The following is a 16,940-nucleotide window of genomic DNA, read 5'->3' as shown; positions in this document are numbered from 1 at the left end:
GTGTGGTCGAGGCCTCGTTTTTCCATTGGGGGCTCAAGTTCAAGAGCCAGGACTGCTCCCCTGGTGAAATTGTGGGAGAAAGCAATTCTGCCCGTGACAATCCATGCTGGGGAAACTGAGGCAGAGTGGACCCAGCTGCCAGCATCCACGAGGACATGCGAGGAGACCTAGAAACCATCTTCCACTGTGCTGTCTTAACTCTTGCTAAAGTTAACCCCACTGGAAGACTGGGGAATTTCGGCCCCCCAGGGGAGAGGTCGAGCGCGAGTTATTTTTATTACCCTGGAGCAAACGATGCATGTCCTGGGTGCGCACATCGCCGGGGCCTTGCTTCCGCCCCTCTGGGTCTCCCCTTCCTCCTCTGAGGGGCTCAGGCTCGTGGAAATCGAGGGGATCCCGGGCCTCTGGCCGCAACACTGCTTCCTGCTGGGAAGGAACGCCTGGCAAGGGCCTCCGGGGGTCTCGTGTTCGCGTCCCCCGTCCTCGCCTCCACGGCAGCCCTCCCTGAGCTCCCCCTCCCCCGCACCCCGTTGCTTTGGGGTCTCTGCAGGACGTTCCACGAGGGCGTCGGAGTGCACACGCCTGAGCTCAACACAGCCCTTCCTCCCAGACCCGCTCTCCCGGCCCCTCCCGCCCGCCACTCCCCGCCCCGCCCCAGCCCCAGCCCTAAAGCCCCACACCCACAGCTCCGTCCCCTCCTCCAGGCCCGGTTGGTTATTAAACCCTGTGGACGGCAGAGCCTGCGCCACGGGGGATCAATCCCACTTTTCACCTGCAAGCTGGAGCTCTGGGGCCTGCTCAGACCTCGCGTTGCTGGGCTGCCGCTGGTCACGGCAGCCACCTGGGGCCCACGCTGCCTGCCGTTCTCTCCCAGGAAAGAAGCCGAGCATCCCCTCACCTCCCTCAGTGGCTCTGCCTGCAGAGCAGCCCTGCTTCTGGCCCCCCCACCACAGGCAGCGGCGACCACTGCGGGCCCCTGTCGTCCATCTGTGTCACGAGTGTGTGACAGCCTGGTGTCTTTTTGCCCCAGCCCACCTCGGGTTCACTGCCGGAACATCCCTGCCGCTTCAGTGGTCTTGAGATCAGCGAGACCCCTGCGTGGAGCCATAGGAACTCGAGTAATGAATGGACGAGCGAGCAAATGAGTTCTCCAGATGCGGGCGTGTGGCCCTCTGTTCCTCCTGTCACCTTTGCCCTCATGGGGGAATCCAGGCACCTCTGAGACGGGAGAGATGTGCAGGCCCGTGGGCCTCTCCACCGACAATGGAGAAACTGAGGCCGAGGTGGAACCAGCCAGACTCCTGGCCTCCAGGACAGGCCAGAGTCTGCACAGCTGGAGTCTCCGGAGGGAATCCCAGCCCGCAGGCGCCCCGAGCCTTCTCCCTGGCAGCTGCATCCAGGGGGCAGGGGGTGGCGAGGCTCAGGCCCCTCAGACCACCTGTGTGCCCATGTGCCCAGCTCCCCCCACGGGCGCGGTGTCCTTTTCCTCGGCAGCAGCCCGTGGCCACCCCATAGCCACGCAGCTGACGGTCGGAGACACACTTGGGGCCAGTGTGCTGGGGGTGGGTGGGGGGGCGTGTTTCCAGGAGCACACGACCCCATGGCTGTGTGAGGAACCAACCTGGAAAATGGGCAACCCTCTGGCCCCAGCAGGCGGGGCTGTGAGGACTTGGGGTCGGCCCGCCAGTGCCCTGAAAGAGCTCAGCTTTGCCTCCGCCCTCTCACCCGCTGAGGTTTGGTGGCTGCCCCCGAGCTGAGCCAGTCACAGGCTGGGAGCACGACGGGCCTAACCAACCAGGGCCTCGCCTGCCGCTCATGGTGGGAGGTGACCCAGCTGGGAGCTGGGTGCCAGCAGCTGGGGCGGTGGTGCCAGGCTGAGGGGCCCGTGCGTCTGTCGCTGGGGTCCCGGGCAGCAGAAGCACACTTCTAACTGGAGGAAAAACCCGCAGCTGTCGCACTGCCCTCCCAGGGTCTGGGGTCTCTGTGGGAAGAGAAGGCTACTTTCTAGAACTTTCTCGAAACTGGAAGAAGGCGTCTCCCCCCAGGACGTCCACTGAGTGTCACCCAAGGTCACCCTGCGCCAACGGGTGTGCCAGGTAGTGGCCCAGCGAGGCTGGAGCTGCAGGCAGGGGGGCCTCATGGCCTCGCCTAAAATTGGGGGACCCACAACCTTCTGGCAGCAAGGGCGGCGCCAGGCTGGGAGGCTGACATAGGTCCAGCAGTGGGTCCGGCGGGGCAGGGCTCCGAAGCCAGGGCTTGGGTGTCGCCTGCACCATCTGGTGCAAGTCCTTTTTAAAACCGAGTATCACCAGGTACCATGAAGCCCACAGGTTTGAAGTGCACGGTCTGATGGTGGCTGGTGTATTCACCACGTTGTGCAAACATCACCACAGGCAGTTGTAGAAGAAGTTCATAACCCCTGAGAGAAACCACACAGGCGTAGTGGTCACCCTCATTTCCCCCCCCTCCAGCCCCAGCAACCACGAATCCACGTCTGGGCTCCGGGTTCGCCTGTTCTGGACATCTCACGGGCTGCTCGGGTGTCTGGCTTCCACAGCCTTGGGGTTCCTCCACCCTGCAGCCGGGTCAGCACTCGGTCCCTTTGCTGCCACAGGCCAAGCCAGGTAAGGCTAAGCAGAGACCTCATGGGCTTCTCCGCCCATGGGAGTCGCCCAGTCACCTGTCCCACCTTTGGGCTGTTACCTCCAAGGCTGCTGTGAACCCGCGTGCGAGCATGTTCGCGTGCAGAGGCGTGTTCACCCCGCTCGGGTGGACGCCCGGAGCTGCACCTCTGGGCAAGCGTCCCTTTCACCAGATGGAGACAGGCGCCTGTGTGGGGCCCGGTGGCTGGGGGTCGTGTTCCCAGCCCTGGAGCAACTTGTCGCAACTGTAGGGCGTGGCGCAGGTCTCATCAGGGTGGGTCTCAACCCCAGGGCACTGGCGGCCAAGTGCAGCCCTGGCAGGTGCGCACGCGCCCACTCCCAACCTGGGAGAGGCCCCTGGGGCTTCTCTGACACTGGGCGGGGAGAGGGATGGTGCCCACACAGAGGCGGGCCACGGCCCGGCCCTGGCCCCCTGGCGAGGCCCTTTGCTCCTCACACCCGGGGGTGCCGCCCGCGGGCCCGGATCAGCACAGACCGACTCTCCATCTGCACTTCAGCGCCTGCTTGGCTTGGCTCTGTGGTAGCCGCTTAGGCTTAAAAGTAGGCCTGAGCTAATTCTAGTAAAATAGCCATGCAAAGCTCAGCCAGAAATTTGATTGTGTTCACCCAATAGCTAATAAATATTTACAACGAACTCACTGCTCCGTAAAATTGAAGACTGCACCTTCCACAAGCTTCCTTGGCTGCGAGGTGGGGGGTGGGGAGGAGGGACGGACAGACAGACGGGCTGGGAAGGGAGGAGGGACGTCCGCACATTTCCTCCTTACAGTGTAACCCTGGGTCTCCGCTGGGTTTTGTGTGGTGGGAACCGATCGATGGCCTTCGATCTGAGCCTGAGCGTCTGATTCAGAGAGCAAGCTCTGGCCACGCTCCATTCGGTTGTGATGCCAAACCAAGCCTCGCGGGTCACGCGTGGACAACTGACGGCGTTTTTCAGAGATGATTTTTAATCCGTTGAAAACTTGGCAGTTTTACAGTTTTCGAATCGGAGATTGTCACCCCCCTTTCTTGGTCTCACAAGTCCGTTGCTGGGTCTTTTTAAATCTGAAATTCGCCACAGTCTGAGCCCTCCAACAAAGACATATACCCTTGACATTTAAAAAAAATCAATGGAAAATCGCTAAATCCCTTCAGAGGCTACCCTGAAATGCAGTTATAGCTCTTTCCTCTTGACCAGCGAGCGTCTGTTCGTAGCAAAATCTAAACGTTTAGTACCGAAACCTTTACCCATGAGACCCCAGAAGTGCTTCGTGAGGGGAAGCTTGGCATTTCCAAGCCTGCTGACTTAACTGCTTAGCTGTAATTTGAGGATGTGGCTACTGGAAAGATGACCCGGTGACCCTGACTTTTACCCAAACCCCAAGTTGGGGGCCTCCGAGGTCAGAGCCCCAAGAGCAAAAAGCACGGCTTCTGAGTGGGGCACTGCTCTGCGAAGCCCCCCAGGACCCTCGGGAGCCCCAGAGCTCCTGACTGAGCCACAGGGCCAACATGGGGGCTGGGAGACTCTGGCTGCCCAGGGACAGTGTTGGTTGATGACTCTGCAGGTCAGTGGGGGTGGCATGTAAAAGGGTCAGAGGACAAGGACGAGATACATGAGAAAGTTCCTTTTCTTCTCCACCCATGCAAGTATAGAGGGTTGGCAGGCCTCTGGATTTCTGTAGAGGGCGCTGTTGGTGCCTGTAGTAGTTAGCTTTGTCGTGTAACAAACAACTCCAAAACTTAGTGACTTAAAGTAACAATCACGTATTGGCCAGTGATGCTGCTGGTCTCGTGTGGGCTCAGCCACGCGGCTCAGCTGGGGCTGGATGATTTGGGATGACCTGCTACATCTCACTGGCAGAGGAAGGCTCTTGGCCGCAATGCCTTGCTTCTCTTCCATGCAGCCCCTTCAGAGGTTAACTTGAGCTTCTTGCCAGGGTCTCCGGGCTCCAAGTGCTTCCAGAGAGTGTACAATCCAGTGCACACCCGCTTTTCAAGCCTCTGAAGGCTTCTCATCCACCAGCGCCCCATTGGCCAAAGCAAGGCCCACAACCAAGCCCAGACTTGAGTGGGGGAGTAGACTCCCTTTCCAAAATAAATTGTTATTAGAATATAGTTGGCATAGAATATTATGTTGGTTTCAGGTGTGGGACATACTGATTAGACGTAACTTAAGATGTGGTCACCCCAACAAATCTCCCTGGCACCGTCCATAGTTATCACACTGTTACTGATGAATTCCCCGATCTGGACTTACATCCCGTGACTGATTTTATAACAGCCACACGGTCCTCCGACCCTTCCCCTCCAGCGACCATCAGTCTGTTCGCAGCATCTGTAAGTCTGTCTCTGTTCTGTCTGCTCATTTATTTTGTTTTGTGGAGTCCGCATGTGAGTGAAAGCCCCTAGACTCCTCTCAGTGGGGGCAAAGGGGCCTGGGTGCAGGGATAGGAGGGGTTGGCGGCCATTCAGAGTGCCCCCCCCTCCTCCCCACCACCTTCGCAGGGCAGGTGCCTGTTCCCAGGTTGCTCTACACCGGCTGCGAACAGCTGGCCGCTGCCTTCTTCTCCCAGAGCGGGAGCCTCCCACCCCAGACTCTTCCTCTCTGCCGCGTGTGTGTGTGCGTGCGTGCCCGCCCACGGGGCATGGCTTGGAGCCAGTGGCTGGCTGATTCCAGGGTACGAAAGGTTGGCCACCTTTATTCAAAGCAAAGGTAACTGCTGTGACTTGTGCTCCCGGCCCCCCGGGGGCCAGTCTGGGGCCCGCCTTGCCCAGTTCCCACACCTGGGCTCGCCTCTTCCCTTCCTTGGCCGGCTTCACTCCCGCCCTCACCAGCTTTTATTGAAATCGCGCCCCCAGCAGACCACTTGCTCCCAGACCCTTCTCAGGCTCTGCTTCCAAGCAGCTTAGCCATGGAGGCTGTGCTTTTCCAGGGTGGCCCGGTGCCGTGTCCTAGGCCACATGCTTCTCTCCAGCACGGCCTGGACACCCCTGTTGAGAAATGGGGTCTGTGCCCCCTCCCCTTGAACCTGAGCAGTCTTGCTTGTGATCGACAGAGAATGGCAAAAGTGACCCTACGTGACTTCCAGTGGCAGACTACCAAAGCCGGTGCAGCCCCTGCCTTACGCCTAGAAGCCGGTGGCCCACCTGCATGCCCTGAGGCTGCCCTGTGGTGAGGAAGCCCAGCCAGCCCAGTGCTGGTCAGCCCCCACCATTGCCCAGCTGCACCGGGGGAAGAGAACTTACCTGGCTCACCTGCCCACATGCCTGACTGACAGAAGCCTCGAGAGACCGCAAAGCCACTGCTGCGGTCTGAGAAGCCCCTCGGTTTGGTCTAACTCACCGTGCAGCAATGGAGACTGCACACTGACCGGGGGCAACGTCCCTCTCCCTGTTATCTCGGGTGCAGACTGGCAGGGGCTCCCCGGGCACTGTCCAGGCCGCTGGTCCTCCCTGTCGCTCCGTGCACAGGCTCACTCTGTGTGTGTGTGTCCGCTCGCCGACGCTGTGAGTCTCATCTCTCTTTCCACCCCCAGAGCCTCTCAATGCACCCGGCTCCCAGCGGTGCCGGTAAATGTCAGTGGAAGTTCCTGCACATCGGGAGCTCGTGGCTGTGGCCAGACAGGTGCCCCCAGTTGCCTGGTGGGCCCTTCTGCCCCGCAAAGCCCACTTCCAGGACGGTAGGTGACTGTGGTTCCTGCTGGACAGGATGGTGGGGTCGGTTACAGGTGTGTCCTTTTTGAAGGCTCTGGAAACGTGCCTGAAATTTGCGTGGGCCTCCTTGAGGCCACCGCCGCCTGCTGGAGTGGGTCGTGGCCCTGGGCGTGCGGTTGCAAGAGGGGCTGGGCTGTCGAGGGCCCGGCTCGTGGGGCGGGCGGGGCAGGAGCTGGTTCTTGGGGCCAGAGCTCTGGGGCGAGAAGCAGGTCAAGGGCACTGGCACCCATTCCCAGCCTGCTCTGCAGCCTTTGCTTCACAGCCAGGTCTGGGGGCTGAGCAGTTGTGGGATAGCGGCACACTTTGTCACCCAGAGCACTGAGAATGGTGTTTGTGTGTGTTGGGGGAGGTGGTTGACAGACTGATGGGGGAGGAATGGTGAGTGGCAGGGAATGGTGGGCATGTGGGGGACAGTGGTGGTGGTAGGGAGATGGCGAGGCATGGTGGGAGGGAATGGTTGTCGGGGGAGATGAGGAGACCTGTGGGTTAGAGCAGCTGGGGGCAAGAGTGGGTGTGGTAAGGGGTGGGGGTGGAGGGTCGCAAGGAATGGCTTGGGGGAAATTCCGGCATTTTTGAAAGCCTCTTAACTTTGATGCATATAGCTAAATGATGCTGCTGGATTTTGCCTAATTACGAAAGGCATTAGGAAGCGTATCTTTAGGCTGTCTCATCTTTTTGGGTAAATGTCAGAGCTTCTATGGTGTTGTTAGGGTTTCAGGTCTTTCGACAACCCAGTGGCAACTGGATGCTTGCAACAAACAGTTCTGAATACAGCCTTGGGGAGTGCGTGGCTGCCTGTCTTTGCGGTCTGCCCAGGGGTCGTGAAGCTCAGGTGGAGGGAAGGTGAAGAGGAAGGGGTAGGGGAGGCACCGTCTAAGAGTCGCTAGCAAGGCCCACAGGCAGGGCAGCTGCGATGCACCCCCCGCCTCTGGGCCAGAGCAACCGCGGGGGATTTTTAAGCAGAACAGGCCTGCAGTAGCTCTGATTCCTTGGCCGTCTAGTGGGCATTGGGGGTGTATGAATGAACGAAGGAACATTTCAAACATCCCTGAGGGCCTGTTATTTTTGACTGATCCTGGGACAAAATTAATCTTACCCTTGAAGATGAGGAGAACCGTGGAACCAAGGCTCTAGCCAACATGGGGGACTTTTTCTTCATCGTTTTTCACCTTTCGCTTTCTTTTTGGAAACGAGAGATGTGACCATCTACTTGCCTCGAAGCAGGAAGGAGCAACCGAGTCCCATCTCCCGGTTCCCCGGGAGACTTCCAACAGGCCTATTCGAAGTGTTTCCCCAGAGGGCAGCCGGGGGACCGCCATGTCCTTCCTGGGGAGGGACTGGACGCGGCTGCCCAGAAAAGCCCTCGCTGGGGGCCCTGCAGGCTGTTTCTGCATTTGGAGTTGCAGAATGAAGCGGCCCATCAGAGGAGCAAAATCCCCAGACCCGACTTAGAGTGTCCGATTTGGGTTCCTTCACCATCTGTGGGGAAATTTTTTGGTTTGCCTCATACTCAAAAAGAAACAGCAGGGAGGAAAGACCATTTCCTGTGACACAGCCATGGGGGGCAGTCGCCCCACGCCCCACATGCCCGAGTGCCCGAGTGCCCGAGTGCCGCCCCGGCAGGGCCTCCCTTCCGAGGGGCCCCACGCCAGCTCTGCTGGGCGGACGTGTACCCGGGCTCGTGCCTGTTATTGCCCCCGGGAAGGGGGGGCGCCGCCCCTCAGAGGCTCAGGACCCGGCCGAGACACCTGGGACAGGGTCTGCAGACAGCCCAGGAGGACATACACTCCAGTCCACCGTCCCTTTAATCATGTCCCCAAGGCTCCTCCACCCCAGCTTTAGCAAGTACAATACAGCTTGTGTTCAGTAAACCCTTGTTAGACTGATGGAGTGTTATCCAGGTAGCCTGCTAATTACAAAGAAAATAGTTACTTACTCAAAGAAGCCGGAGTCTGTCACAGTAACGCCAGCACTTTAGGGCCCTGTGACATGAACTTACTGTTTGCATCCATGCTGAGAAAGAGTGGAGGGAAGTTCAACCTTGGCTAACTGTGAGAAATCACCTACCTCCATGGCGAATCCCACACAGAGATGAACGTTCTAGAACAATGGACTAGCGGGGGTGGAAGGACAACCTCAGTTCGGGAATCCGCAGATTGCTCATCCTTGCTGCCCAGCCCAGAGCAGAGGAGTCTGGCCAGACCCGGTTGGGCCTGCAGGTCGGAAAGGCCCAGGCCCGCTGCTGCCCCGGAGCTGCCTCGTAGCCCCAGGTCCTCGAAGGAGCGCTGCGTGGGGCTCCTTCCCTCCGCTCACCCACCACCGGCCTCAGCTTTCTCGAAAGGCCTTAGGATGCCCAAACTTGGGAAGTCTAGTTGAGGCTGACTTTCTTAATCCTACTTCATTTCACACACTTCAAGTGACTACACATGGCACCAGAACCGCAGGCTGCCTGGGCCCCAGCCTGGGCCCCAGCCTCGGCGGAAAGAACGAAGGCAGAGCCGGTGATCACGGCACTGCCTGGGGTGCAAAGTTAGGAATCCGCCCGTGTGAACAGTTAGTATAACTTTTTGACTTTGTCATGTGTCGAGGTCCCTCCTGATACCATCTTTGCTGTGTTTCAGTGGGAGAAGTTGCCAGCAGGTTTCGGCCCACATGAGCCCCCCAGGCAATGATCTTTGTGTGGAGAGGTGTCACACGAGGGTCTGATCGTAAAACCAAAACAGTTACACTCCGAGGGAGGCCTGATGAAGCCCCTGGGCTGGCCAGAGGCCCCTGAACAGTGTTAGCAGGGGATGCTTCTTCCTCTTCGTTGGGAAGCCAGCAGGCTTGGCTTTCTGAGCCCTTGCACTCGAGTGAGTCGCTCTAATACCTGTGTGAGACTCTCCCAGAAAGGCAGCGAGCAGAACATGCAAAGCTGCATAAATTCCTGAGAGACATTTCTTTGTCCAGATACAGAGCCAGCTTGTTGTTCCACGTTGCCATAGGGAACAGAGCTCCCCCTTCGAAATGCAGAGGAGAGAGCCGTGATTGGTTCTCCTCGCTGCCCATCACTGCTGCCCAGTGCTGTGACTGTGGAGGACCTAATGCCCACTCCCAAAGCAGTTGCCCCATCTGGGGCAAACTTTGCGTTGGGCCCTCCAACCCCCCGTCACTTGGACAGGTAGGGAAGACCAAGGAAGATGAGAAAGGGGGAGAGATGGGAAGGTGCGGGCCTCACCAGCAGAGGGCTCGGCCACAGGTGGTGTCTGAACCGGTTCATTCTGAAAGTTGCTTGGTAATGGCTCCCGCGGAGGATAGGAATCCTGGTACAGCCCTCTGACAGGTCTTTCTGAAATGTCTACCCAGTTGCTTATTGTAAAATAACCCAAAGTAGTTCAGCCTAGGGAATTTTTGGCAAAGTTGTAAATAGATCCCATCATGTGAGGCCGTTGGTGGGAATGGGTCCCTGGCTGACAGTGTCCCAGGCCTGGGGACCCGGGACGAGGCGGGCAAACACAATGCCTCGGAGCCTAGGGGATGCGGTCGGGCCCACGATCCTTTGAGATCAGTGTTATTACAATTTCCGACAGGTGGGAAGGCACACCCGGACTCTAGAAGGGAACACACCAGGAGGGAAGGAGGACCCAGTCTGGTGACTGAGGTTCAGCTCAGAGGCCCAGGGCCAGTGTGCAAGGGCTGGCCTGCCCCCCAACGTGGCTGCTTTGTGGATGGCAGCCGCCTCTGGTTCTTTGCTCTAAATTCAAAGAGATGTGCCCTTCTAGTGTCCCAGGCTGGGTCACCCCTGGCCTGGCTGAGTCTGGTTAGCAAGGCCCCACGACTGTGCTGGAGAAAGAGCAACTTGGGGCTGATTGAGGAAGCGCTGCGGGCCTGTTCTGACTTTCCAGGGTTCTAGAACATTCTGTGAGGAAGCTGCAGGAGGAGATGCTGGACTTCCTACCTCTAGTCACATGAGTCATTGGAGAAATACAAGGACTGGCTTAAGCTTGTCATACTCCGGGAGTCTTTTATTTTTATTTAATTTTTATTGAATGCTATTGGAGTGACATGGGTGAATATGATTTCGTGGGTTCCAGGTGCACAGTTCTATGAAACCTCATCTGCACACTGCACTGCGTGTTTGATCCGGGAATTTTTATCAGTCTCGAGGAGAGAAAAATGAGGAGTCCGCGCTGTCTCCTTGGTGTTGACGTGCTGACTCGCATGGAGGCGGGCTCGCGGCTCTGTCCGCCTGGAGCCTCCCCAGAGCCAGGCCCTCCGCTGCTCTCGCCTCGCTAGGCCTGGCCCGATGCAGTCTTAGGTGACCTAGGGGAACCCTGGATGGCTCCGGGGCCAGAGGGCTGAGGCCTCTGGAGAAGTGGGTGCCCCCCGGCCCAGGAGGCTAGGCGTGCTCCAGGAGGCTGGGGTCACCCAAGAAGACGCGCAGTCACGCCAGCTGAGGATTCCGGGCGCTCTCAGCACACTGGCTGCCCTGTCCACATCTGATGGCGACCCAGCCTGGCTGGGAGGAGGGAGAGGAAGTCCAGCCAAATCTGGGCTGAGCCGACCCCCCTCTCAGTAGAAAGAGCAGTGGCCCAGGTAGCCTGGGTCACCTTCAGCCCCACCCTCCTGCGTGTTTGTGTGAGAGACGGCATGTGTGTGCGTGTGTGCTGGCACGCATGTGGATGTATGAATGAGAGAGCACGTGAGCATGTCTAAGCAAGTGTGCCTGATAGTGACTTCAAATGCCTGTGTCTGTGATCAAGAGTGTGTGACAGTGAATCAGAATGAGTGTGTGCGTGTGTGTGAGACTGTGTAAGAATGTTTGCCTGAGGGTGTGTGTATAAGCCTGAGAACACATGTGAATGTGGTGCCCGTGAGTGTGTGTGTGAGTGGCCGTGACTGTGCCAGTGTGGACGAGTGAGTGTGAGGGAGGGCGGCTGCCCTGGTGAGCTGGGTGACGCCATCACTCCCGACCGCGAGGAAACCTGCACTTCCTGGGCCCCACGCGGCCTGCGTGGCTTTTTGACCCGGAAAGGGGGACGCCTGGGCGCGCGGCGGCCGGGGGCGGGGACCGCGGCNGGGCGCGAGGGAGCGCGGCGCGGCCGGGCGCCGCGTGCGCGAGCCGGGTTGCAGCCCAGCAGGGACTTTCCAGCCGGCGGCGGCGGCGGCCGCCGGCCCTTCCCCGCCCCCCGACATGGGGCTGCCCGGGGAGCAGGACGCTGCGGACCGCGGCGGAGGACGCGCCCGGAGTCCCTGAGCCGGCGAGCGGCGGCGGACCGCGGGTAAGGGGCGGCGGCGGCGAGCGGGCGGGCCCGGCGGGTCTATCTCGGGGCTCCATCCCGCGCCCTCGGCGGCGGCGCGGGGCCGGAGCGGCGCAGGCCTGGCGCCGGGCGGCCGGTGTCCAGTGCGGCGCCGCCTCGCCCGGTCCCCGTCGGCCCGCCCGCCGCCCGGACGCCTCAACTTCGGGAAACTTTGTGCTCGGGGACAGGCCCGGGGCCGGGGCTCCGTAGCTTTTCAGGAAACGGGGCGCCCAGGCCTCCTGCGAACGTGACCCTCCTCGGGGCGGCGAGAAAGCAGCATCTGCTGCGCGGCGGGCGTCCGTCCCGGGAGAAGCCGGCTGGCTCGGTGTCCGCGCGGACGGGAGTGCTCGCTCCGGGCCGGCGGCGTGTCTCTTTTTGAGCCATTATTTAAAAGTTTATACTGAGTCATTCCCCTGCAGATGAGCCGCCGACTGATTCATAGTCCGAGCTGCAGTGGCCTGGCGGCGGGCGGGCCCGGGCACCCGTTTGGGGCAGAAAGCACGCATTCCACCTTCGCTGACGCGGAAGGTCAGAACGGGCGCCCTGGGCCGAGCGCTGCGCCGCCGGCCGGGGGCGAATTCCGCCCGCAGGCGCCGGGCTGCCGCTCGCGCGCTCCGCCGCCTGCCCACCGTCGCCCCGCGTGGACCGCGCTCTGATGTGCAGACCTTTGGGGAGAATCCTGTGCGGGAGGCTTTACCTTTAGCTGGGAAGCGTAGCATGAAATGGAAATGGATGGGGCGCTGTGGACGTGCTCTGAAATTTAAGAAGCCTTCGGTTCCCGGGCCTCTGGAGGAGACAGTTTTATGTCACGTTTTTCGTGTGAAGCTGTGAATCAGATTTCCGAATGACACGGGACTGTGTGTGTGTGTGTGTGTGTGTGAGTGTGCGCCCTGTGCATGTATTTCTGTGGAGTCATAAGGGCCGTATTGAGCAGCGTTGTTGCCGCTTCTTGATTTACATTCACAGCACACCACTGAGGAGGAGCCATAATTTTTTTTTCTCTAGCGTTTGCGGTGAGCACACACGGCTGAAGCTTTTGGACATGTTGTGTTCTGTCCCCTGTGTGCCTATGAAACCCTCATGTAAGGAAATGACCCGGGGGGGGGGCGGGCAGCAGTTGGTGCTGAAGCCTTCTCGCGCCTTTCACATCTTTGGAAATGGCCCGGGGACAAGACTGCATGCATCCTGGGCAGGAGTCTGGCCTCAGTGAGGATAGCCATTGGCTCTTCCATTGGGAGCCAGGGTCTGCCTGGTCCCTGCCTTGTGACAAGCTGTATGTTCACAGTCAGTCGGGAGACGACAGATTTTTTTGGCCAAAACAAAATAAGCCTTCCCAGGGTGAGAACTGGGGAATGCCCTGCAGGGTTGGGAGCCCTAGCCAGAGTGGGCGCAGGTGGCAGGAGCTGGGCTGGGGAGCCCGCCTCCCTCCTAGAGATCAGACCTCAGCCCCTGAGGTCTGCGATGTGAGGGGTCTCTCCCAGACGCCATCTGTGCCAGCTGTCACAATGCAGGAGTCAGGCATGCAGGCGGAGCTGGCAGGGAGAATTCCAGACTTTTTTTTTTAAGACACTCATGTGAATTTTTCTGTGAGGCGGAAAGAAGACAGGTTATTTTCCTTGGACACTGCCCATTTATTTTGGAATTAATGAGATGGCCTCACTCAGTGGGAAGGGTGTGCAGACACTTCCCAGGCGCCAGGCAGGCAGCAGTGGCCACTGCTTCGGTTAAACAGTGTCCCTACAAAACATTCCTGCTGTTGCTCGTGCCCTGAGCGCGGTCCTTGGTGTAAGGGGAACATCTCAGTGGTTTCCTGCTGTTTCCCGGCGTTTTGGGTTTTGGTTCTGAAAGCATCCCTGCCAGAGTCCCTTCCATTTTTCACTCTGCAGGTGGAGAGGGACCTTCCTGGGGGTTGTCAGCATAGATATGCTAATGAGCCAAAGGGTGAAAATGGTTTACTCCTCTAAAGTCCTTTTTTCTGATGATGTTAAAGGTGTGCTTCCAGAAAGACGAAACTGTCACTGTGGTGTTGCAAGTCTGGGCTAGCTGGAGCAAACAAAGGAAATTGCATTAAATTTGCCCATCTCTGCTCTCCCCTTCTTCCAGCCAGACTCTCGCAGCAGGAAGCCATCTAACCTATCAGGTATTACGCAACAGCTGAGTTCCCTTGCAGTGGTCAGTTTAAGAACTGTAACTTAGCAGAGGAGACATCTTATGACCAAGGTCCTCCAACACGGTTCTACGAGATCAGAACCCCTTGGGTGCTTCTTTACAGGCGCTCACAGAGGAAGCAGAAGTATCTGGGGGTGGGGGTCAGGAGAGTCCTCATATTGGCTGAAGATGCAGGGAGAAGCTGGGGAAGGAGGAGGTGAGGCCGGCCTATTTAGAGGGTGACCAGAGAGCGGCAGCCGAGGCCTAAATGTGGAGAAGATGCTCGGACCTGCGCTGGGCAAGAGACACGAAGCCAGCGCCAGAGGGCCTGACACCTGCAGTCAGGAGGGCCACAGAGGGATGCACACGGATGGTGCAGCGTGCTGTTAGCTGGCTGTGGGTCCAAAGGAGCTAATGGAAATAGAAGGAAATGCAGTTTTTTTACATTTTATTTTTTAAAGATTTTATTCATCTCTTTATTCTTAGAGAGGGGAAGGGAAGGAGAAAGGGAGAGAAACATCAGTGTGTGGTTGCCTCTTGTGCGCCCCCTACTGGGGACCTGGCCCACAACCCAGGTATGTGTCCTGACTGGGAATCGAACAGTGACCCTTTGGTTTACAGGCAGGCGCTCAATCCACTGAGCCACACCAGCCAGGGCAGGAAATGCAATTTTAAACTAGAGAGTGAAGAAATGGAAGAAAACATTGTGTGTGTTTGGGTAATGCCTGTTCTCCCTAATGAACTGAAACACACAAACCAGCCCTCTCACGTGGAGCCCTCATCGGCTGTCCCGCAGAGCACCCACCTAGGCGTGGAGGGTGCTGGGAACTGAGCGGCCTCGGGAGGGGGAGCATTAGAACCTGTCCTTGGCTGGGTTTTTGGTCTTCCTGTGCGGATGCTGTGGGCTCAGGCGGACAGGTGGTGAGGTGGTGGCGTGAATGCAGCTGACTCCTGGTTTCTGTCGACTGTGGGCATCAGGTTGGAATCTCTTCCTGTGTTCTCATTCCTCGAGACAAGTGGATCATTAGCTGGGACTTGGGAGTCTTTTTCTCATTTAATTTAATGTTCAATTAATGGGCCCGAGTTCCCCTGATGTTCTGGTTACAGTGCCAGGATGGCTGAGAGACGCCGCCTGCCTTTAAAGGTGTGGTCTGCACAAGTCTGGGCGTCTGGGCCCCCACGCTGGGGAGGAGGTGCAGGACCTGCGGGGAGTGACTGAGCCAGCGCCAGGACGGGCGCTGGGGGGAGAAGGGCGAGGGAGAGTTCACCACTCTGCCCTCAGCAAGACTGTGAGGACCCCTGGAGAGAGTCCGGCGTCACCGAGGCGCAGGCTACAGTGAAGTAGCGGGTCGTGTGGCGGACTGGGGGGCTGGAGCCGTTCAGCGAAGGGAGAGCTCCCCGCTGGCCTGGGTCTTGGGGAGGCTCCCAGGAGGTGGCACAGGGAGGGCCCGAGAATGGCAGTCCTCACCAGGCCCCGGGTGTTTCCGAACGGCGGGACCTGGTGACTTGCCGTCCTGCTGCTGCTCACCAGGGGCGCGGTGCTGGCGATGCCGCTGCTCCGTTGGGCGCCCAGGTGCCACCATCCCAGGGTTCTCTGTCTCCTCCCAGGCCCTTGCGGACCCGGAGCTCCAGTGGGTCAGGCTATGTGCCCCCAGGAAGGGGCCCAACTGTGGCGGGGACCACAGCGGCCAGCCCCCCCTGGGCGGGGCTCCCTGCTTTCCCTGCTGTTCCTCCAGGTGGGCAGGGCACGGCAGGAAAGGGTGAGGGGAGTAAATGGAAAAAAGCCCTTTGCCCAGGGCTCCCCCCGCCGAAATGACTCAAACATCTTTAGTTCTCAAGAAATAAAAATTGGGCCCTATAATTTCCTTTCATGATGGACTTGAAGGGTTTGCTGCATGCTGATTTTAATGCCACAGGCAGAGTTTTGGGTAGCTTCTCACAGTGCCGTTCTGCCACGAAGGATGTTACACGTGCTGACTTGATACCCTGATTTCCTTCCCAGTGTAAACACTTGACTCTACAGCAGACCCTAAAAGCATGCTGACTGGAAACTCGGTTTCTGTGCGTGAAGAGAAAGGCACACTTGGTTGACCCAGTGGCGCCACACGTTCTTTAATGGGGTGTCCAACCCCGTTTCTGGTGTCTCCATGCCACACGGGGAGAAGGGCTGTCTTGGGCCGCACGTCAAGTTTGTTGTGACATGTCATCACGATAAAGGTCTCCTGGTGTTTGGAGTAAACGTCCGGTTCGGCGTGGGGCCACGCTCACAGGCCTCCCAGGCTGCACTCGGGCTGTGGGCTGGGGGGCAGATGCCCTGCTTCAGGACAACAGTTGCACGGAGAGGGTGAACCCCGAGTGCCTCTGAGTGGCGATGGCTGAGCGAAGTTTTCAGAGACGCTTGTGCCCTGGAAGAGTGACTGGTGCCTGGTAGGAGGCATGTGTGCACCAGCGGGAACGAGCTTCGTGTCAAGCTGCGTGTCGGGCCTCGCCCCTCCCCTGGGGCAGGGCCGGGACAGAGCCTCCTGCAGTGCGTGTGTCCAGCACCTGCAGGCGTGGGGGCCAGGGCCTGGGACAGCTGCCACGCTGAGGTCCCACGTAGCTGGGCAGGGCAGTTGGGCGGGCCACAGGCCTTTCAGCTGCCACCTTGACGGTGCCCCCGCTGGCAGTGGGGAGCTCCCTGCCTGGGTACATTTGGGGCTGGTGTGACGGGAGACTTCCTTTGACATTGTGGCTTTCTTGGGTGCTTTTTACTTTTAAAGATTTTGTTCATTTATTTATTTTTAGAGGAGGGAGGGAGGGAAAAAGGAAGGGAGAGAAACACCAGTGTTGTGGCTGCCTCCCGCACGCCCCCCACTGGGCACCTGGCCTGCAACCCAGGCCTGTGCTCTGACCGGGAATTCACCTGGCGACCCTTTTGTTTGCAGGCTGCCCTCAGTCCACTGAGCCCCAGCTGCCCAGGCTCTTGGGTGCCTTTAGTGACTCGCAGAGGAATGGGGAAACCAGATCTCTTTAGTCCTTCCTTGACCAGTAATGCCCAGAAGTCACAGCTTCGCTGTAGAAACTAGGCTCTGCCGTGTGCATTAGGGACGGCCTGATGTGTGAGACGCTGTGACGCGGCGGACACAGGGTCCTGGTTTCAGGGGAAGCCTGTGTGCGG

General features: G+C 59.0%; 1 protein-coding gene across 3 annotated transcripts in view; it reads left to right on the top strand.

The window, feature by feature from the left end:
• The first annotated feature begins 11,414 nt into the window (after positions 1-11,414).
• Positions 11,415-16,940, top strand: part of TRAF3 (TNF receptor associated factor 3) — a 103,852-nt gene continuing 98,326 nt past the window's right edge. For all 3 annotated transcript variants that reach the window (XM_037031140.1, XM_037031141.1, XM_037031139.1), the window contains exon 1: positions 11,415-11,617. The gene's annotated coding sequence lies outside the window, so the exon portion shown is untranslated. The remainder of the gene's footprint in view (positions 11,618-16,940) is intronic.

This window comes from Sturnira hondurensis, unplaced genomic scaffold, assembly GCF_014824575.4.
Source record: "Sturnira hondurensis isolate 20B ecotype Veracruz unplaced genomic scaffold, ASM1482457v3 Scaffold0021143, whole genome shotgun sequence".
NCBI classification, from domain to species: Eukaryota; Metazoa; Chordata; class Mammalia; order Chiroptera; family Phyllostomidae; genus Sturnira; species Sturnira hondurensis.
Note: the sequence above shows the minus strand (reverse complement) of the source record. Positions and strands in the feature narration are given on the sequence as shown.